This window comes from Coregonus lavaretus (assembly GCF_964263955.1).
Source record: "Coregonus lavaretus genome assembly, chromosome: 26".
Taxonomy (NCBI): domain Eukaryota; kingdom Metazoa; phylum Chordata; class Actinopteri; order Salmoniformes; family Salmonidae; genus Coregonus; species Coregonus lavaretus.
This window is the reverse complement of record NC_140013.1, coordinates 34,197,194-34,203,791: the sequence shown is the minus strand read 5'-3', so window position 1 is coordinate 34,203,791 and position 6,598 is coordinate 34,197,194.

Genomic DNA, 6,598 nt, shown 5'->3' with positions numbered 1-6,598 from the left:
AGGTTGTAGTTATAGAGGTGCCGCGTTCAATCAGTTAGCAAGTGGGTAAATGTCCGAGTTTCCTAGTTCCGATTAGCACGTGAAAGCGGCAATAGATACAGGTACAAGGGGCGGAGTGCGTGGCAGAGCACGAGCCTGTCGGAACCCGAGGAGAACACACGGGCAAAACCATACAAGTTAGAGTGGGGGAATTATTTTTGTTTCCCTTGCGAAAATAAAATATTGAAACGTGGATATTGTTGATTGAGTAGGTAAGTAAAAGTATTCGAAAGTAATGCTAATTGGCTGGCTAGCTACTGTAGTTATATTTTCGACTGGTAGAGGTCAGTGACGTTATTGGCTAGCTACAGAATTCTAGCTAACATTAGGGGATTAGCTAGCTAACGTTAGGCTACACGAAAATCTAAAACATGTTTTAGTTGTTGAAGTTCTTAAAACGTAGCTAGTTCCTATATCAGGTTAATAATTAGTTAAATATACCCTGATGCTAAATGTTTACATTATCGCCTATGTTAGTCGGTCACATATTGAGCTCGCACTTCTTCCTGGCTTCATGCACTGTTTGCCTGACTTGGGCTTTAGCAACACTGTCCAAATTCGTTGAACAAACAATCAACCAGATAACTACGTGAAATGACACTTGTATATGGTTGCATGATCATTCCTGTTGATTACCTGTGGGTCTTCTCGTCGAGAAAACCGAAGACTAGGCGAACTAGCTAAATACTAACGTTACGTTTGCATGAACATACATTGTAGCTATTGGATTCATATTAACAACCTACTGTTCACATATTATTTACCCGTGTGGACAACCTCTGTAAATGAAGCTTATCTTGCTGAGCACCAGGTAGTTTGGTATCCTACCTGTTACACGTATCTAGCCTCTTGCACTCTATAGCTAGCCTGTTACTGTAGCTATATCAGTCTGTTGTACTGGTATTCTGGTGTAGGTGAGTTTGGATGCATGAATAGACCTAGGCCTACTATCCTACTGCAAACTGACAGAGCTCTATGTAAGATGACAGACAAGGCAGAAGTGTAAAATGCCTGGTGAGAGGCAGTTGGGTTATTGTCATCTTTCCTGCTGTGTTTATCTGTCATCTATCCATATAGGGTAGATATCATATCAACAGACGCACAGTATATTAGAATCGATACTGAAGGACCGCTGGGTCTTGGGCTGAGACCCGTAGGAAGTCACCTCAGTGAACCCTTTCCACTCCAAGGGGCTACATTCAGGCTAATATTCTGTGCAGGAATAAAACCCACAACCCTGGTGTTGCAAACAATCTGCTCAAACCAACATCTCAAATCCTCACTTCTCAATCGCTCTTTAATCTCTATGAGAGGCAGTGCCAGTACAGTCTGTGAGTCTCATCATGTGAGGTTTGAGGCTGAGCACTACTTGTACTGGATTTTTAGGGTCACTAGTATAAATCAGGGCTGGTTAGTGACTTGCCTCCAGACACCCATTATACAAGATCCCACTTCCTTTTCCAAGGGGAGGGGTTGTTTCAGGAGCCAGGCTACTCTATATATATATCTCCTGCTGTGATAAGGAAGGGCAGAGCTGTTTAGAATTCTTCAGGAAAGATCTGACTGGGGTGATTAAGTGCGTTCTGTATCCCAGTAGGCTTTATTTATCTGATTTCTTTATACACTGTTTACATGTTATAAATAATGCAGTAATAATAAATAGGCACAATATAGAACAATAACCTTAACATATTTGCACCATAACATGGCCAATGTTGGACCAATCCATATGAAATCCTGTTGGGATGCATGTCTGTAATGCCAAAAAAGCCTGTCCACTTTAAAAACTTTCACCAGCCCATATATTTTCTGACACAAGGGTAGGGATGGGCAATAGACATTTTTACTGTTTAGTACTTGCATAAACCAACCCCCCCAGTACTCTTTTAAAAATAAATGTATTTTTAGAACAACTGGAGAAAAAAATGTGTGCATTTATCTATACCCAAAAAATATATACATGCAACAATTTCAACGATTTTACTGTGTTACAGTTCGTATAAGGAAATCAGTCAATTTAAATAAATTTCTTAGGCCCCACTGGGGAGCCAGGCCCAGCCAATCAGAATGAGTTTTCCCCCACAAAAGGGCTTTATTACAGACAGAAATACTCCTCAATTTCATCAGCTGGTGAAGAAACCGGGTGTGGAGGTCCTGGGCTGGCGTGGTTACACGTGGTCTGCGGTTGTGAGGCCGGTTGGACGTACCGCCAAATTCTCAAAAATTACTTTGGAGGCAGCTTATGGTAGAGAAGTGAACATTCAACTCTCTGGTGGACATTCCTGCAGTCAGCATGCCAATCCCTTGACACATCTATGGTGTTGTGTGATAAAACTACACATTTTAGAGTGGCCTTTTATTGTCCCCAGTACAAGGTGCACCTTTGTAATTATCATGCTGTTTAATCAGCTTCTTGATATTCCTCACCAGTCAAATGGATGGAGTATCTTGGCAAAGGAGAAATGCTCACTAACAGGGATATAAACAAATTTGTGCACAAAATCTGAGATAAATAAACTTTTTGTGCGTATGGAACATTTCTGGGATCTTTAATTTCAGATCATGAAACATGGTACCAACACTTTACATGTTGCGTTCATATTTTGTTCAGGATACACTATCGGTGAAAGGTTTTAGAACACATACTCATTCAAGGGTTTTTCTTTTCTTTTTACTATTTTCTACATTGTAGATTTTAATAGAGAAGACATCAAAACTATGAAATAACACATATGGAATCATGTAGTAACCAAAAAAATAGTTAAACAAATCCAAATCTATTTTATATTTGAGATTCTTCAAATAGCCACCCTTTGCCTTGATGACAGCTTTGCGCACTCTTGGCATTCTCTCAACCAGCTTCATGAGGTAGTCACCTGGAATGCATTTCAATTAACAGGTGGGCTTTCTTAGAAGTTAATTTGTGGAATTTCTTTCCTTTTTAATGTGTTTGAGCCAATCAGTTGTGTTGTGACAAGGTAGGGGGGGTATACAGAAGATAGCCCTATTTGGTAAATAGGTGTTCTAAAACTTTTGACCCGAAGTGTATATGCCAACGGTGTGCAACAATGCTCAGTTTGGCCGGGCGGCCAGCTCAAGAAAAAGTCTTGGTGGTTCCAAACTTCTTCCATTTAAGAATGATTGAGGCCACTGTGTTCTTGGGGACCTTCAATGCTGCATACATTTTTTTTGGTACCCTTCCCCAGACCTGTGCCTCAACACAATCCTGTAACGGAGCTCTATGGACAATTCCTTCAACCTCATGGCTTGGTTTTTGTGAGACCTTATGTAGACGCGTGTGTGCCTTTTGCAAATCATGTCCAAAATGTAGAAACATCTCAAGGATGATCAATGGAAACAGGATGCACTTGAACACAATCTTCAAAAAGGTAGTAACTTCAGCGGTGGCGCTTGCTTGTAGAAGCCTATGGCTGTGCAATGGCATAGCCTTGTTTTGTTAAATTTAGCAGACAAGACACTCTTATCTCCCAGAGCCCTTATCACAGTCAAGACACACCTATTTTATAGTAAAAAACATTATGTAATATACAGTGAGGGGAAAAAAGTATTTGATCCCCTGCTGATTTTGTACGTTTGCCCACTGACAAAGACCTGATCAGTCTATAATTTTAATGGTAGGTTTATTTGAACAGTGAGAGACAGAATAACAACAAAAAAATCCAGAAAAACGCATGTCAAAAATGTTATAAATTGATTTGCATTTTAATGAGGGAAATAAGTATTTGACCCCTCTGCAAAACATGATTTAGTACTTGGTGGCAAAACCCTTGTTGGCAATCACAGAGGTCAGACGTTTCTTGTAGTTGGCCACCAGGTTTGCACACATCTCAGGAGGGATTTTGTTCCACTCCTCTTTGCAGATCTTCTCCAAGTCATTAAGGTTTCCAGGCTGACGTTTGGCAACTCGAACCTTCAGCTCCCTCCACAGATTTTCTATGGGATTAAGGTCTCCAGGATCTTAATGTGCTTCTTCTTGAGCCACTCCTTTGTTGCCTTGGCCGTGTGTTTTGGGTCATTGTCATGCTGGAATACCCATCCACGACCCATTTTCAATGCCCTGGCTGAGGGAAGGAGGTTCTCACCCAAGATTTGATGGTACATGGCCCCGTCCATCGTCCCTTTGATGCGGTGAAGTTGTCCTGTCCCCTTAGCAGAAAAACACCCCCAAAGCATAATGTTTCCACCTCCATGTTTGACGGTGGGGATGGTGTTCTTGGGGTTATAGGCAGCATTCCTCCTCCTCCAAACACGTTGAGTTGAGTTGATACCAAAGAGCTCGATTTTGGTCTCATCTGACCACAACACTTTAACCCAGTTCTCCTCTGAATCATTCAGATGTTCATTGGCAAACTTCAGACGGGCCTGTATATGTGCTTTCTTGAGCAGGGGGACCTTGCGGGCGCTGCAGGATTTCAGTCCTTCACGGCGTAGTGTGTTACCAATTGTTTTCTTGGTGACTATGGTCCCAGCTGCCTTGAGATCATTGACAAGATCCTCCCATGTAGTTCTGGGCTGATTCCTCACCGTTCTCATGATCATTGCAACTCCACGAGGTGAGATCTTGCATGGAGCCCCAGGCCGAGGGAGATTGACAGTTATTTTGTGTTTCTTCCATTTGCGAATAATCGCACCAACTGTTGTCACCTTCTCACCAAGCTGCTTGGCGATGGTCTTGTAGCCCATTCCAGCCTTGTGTAGGTCTACAATCTTGTCCCTGACATCTTTGGAGAGCTCTTTGGTCTTGGCCATGGTAGAGAGTTTGGAATCTGATTGATTGATTGCTTCTGTGGACAGGTGTCTTTTATACAGGTAACAAGCTGAGATTAGGAGCACTCCCTTTAAGAGTGTGCTCCTAATCTCAGCTCGTTACCTGTATAAAAGATACCTGGGAGCCAGAAATCTTTCTGATTGAGAGGGGGTCAAATACTTATTTCCCTCATTAAAATGCAAATCAATTTATAACATTTTTGACATGTGTTTTTCTGGATTTTTTTGTTGGTATTCTGTCTCTCACTGTTCAAATCAACCTACCATTAAAATTATAGACTGATAATTTCTTTGTCAGTGGGCAAACGTACAAAATCAGCAGGGGATCAAATACTTTTTTCCCTCACTGTAGCAGAATAAAATAGAACAGAATTGTGCGAAGTGATGCGCATCTCGGGTCTGGAACCGTTATTCTCAGTTATAATTTGAAACTGGGCTCAATTTGGCGAGTTGAAAGACCGTGTTTTTTTTTTCATTCTCAGGGTTACAAACCAATATCGGTCTTTTTGATATACAGATGTTTTGATTTTGTTTTATTCTGCCGGTTCTTTGGAATTTTCCAAATGGATTAACGATTCCACATTGAACACTGCATGGGGATGAATTACGACCACGTCAAGGGAGGGGACAATTCGATGCCAAACAATTAGCTAAAGGCTAAACATCCTTCTGTAAATACCAGGGTTGTGTTCAATAGGGCACACTGTGAAAATCTAGGATGTTATTGTTGGACAAATTCCGGTAGTAAGTAACCTACCTCCCCGTTTAATTATTCAGATTGTAGCCTCCCTGTTTTTATTCACTTTGAAAACATTTTCTTCTTACTGAACATGACCCAGGGCATCTAACTATCATTCACTGCTGTGATGTAAAGGACTGTGTGGAGGGGCTCTCCTACTGTAGCCTATCTGAAGGCAGTAGTCTAAAACGTCTGAATGTGTGGAACTACTGCTGACTGGTCCAGACTCTCCCTGTCTGCAGCAACAGCCAAGAATGTTTCAGGCACTACGACACTGCTGAGTATTGAGAATGGGCCTCAGCCTGCACCGGTCTCCCAGAATCCACAGTATAGCATCTAAAGGAGAAAAATGACATGAAGGCCTTGCGTGTACAGTACAGTGAGAGAATTTACACCACATCACTTTATGTAGCCAAGAGATGTCTTGCCCAAAACCCATGTTTTCATAGTCTGAAGTGACTATGTAAATGTTGCTATACTAAAACGTCCTTGTCAGCGTGTAGTTTTTTTCTTTTTTTTCTCTCCATATATTAAGTAACAACAACAATGTGCAGTGGTTCTGCTGCCCTGTGTTCGGTTGCCATAGTGATGGGTGTTATTTTTCTTCCGAGATCCTGCAGTGGAAGCCTTGCCGTTAGACGTGCTGGAGGGAAGACCAGGGGAGCACAGGGAGAGGATGAATTGTATAACGGTCATTTTGACCTCACTTTTGTGGTTTAGCCAAATCCAAATGAAGGATCATCCTAACTGTGTAATATAGATATGGTTAAGTAATGTGAAATATGGTTATCTTGTCTCTCACTTAAGTCCAAGTCAGACTTAACCCAAGGTACCAATAAACGAATCAAAATATATAGCCGTAGCCTGATTGTATAGTAACCACCCCCACTATTCTTAGTTCAAAGTGTGATTGACGCACTGTCTGATTAGAAAACATGTTAACTACTGTATGTTCTCTTCCTGGTCACAGGTGCGCAGTGTTGGTGAGCAAGTGGACCACCACCGACTGCACCTTTTAGAACTGTAGAGGCA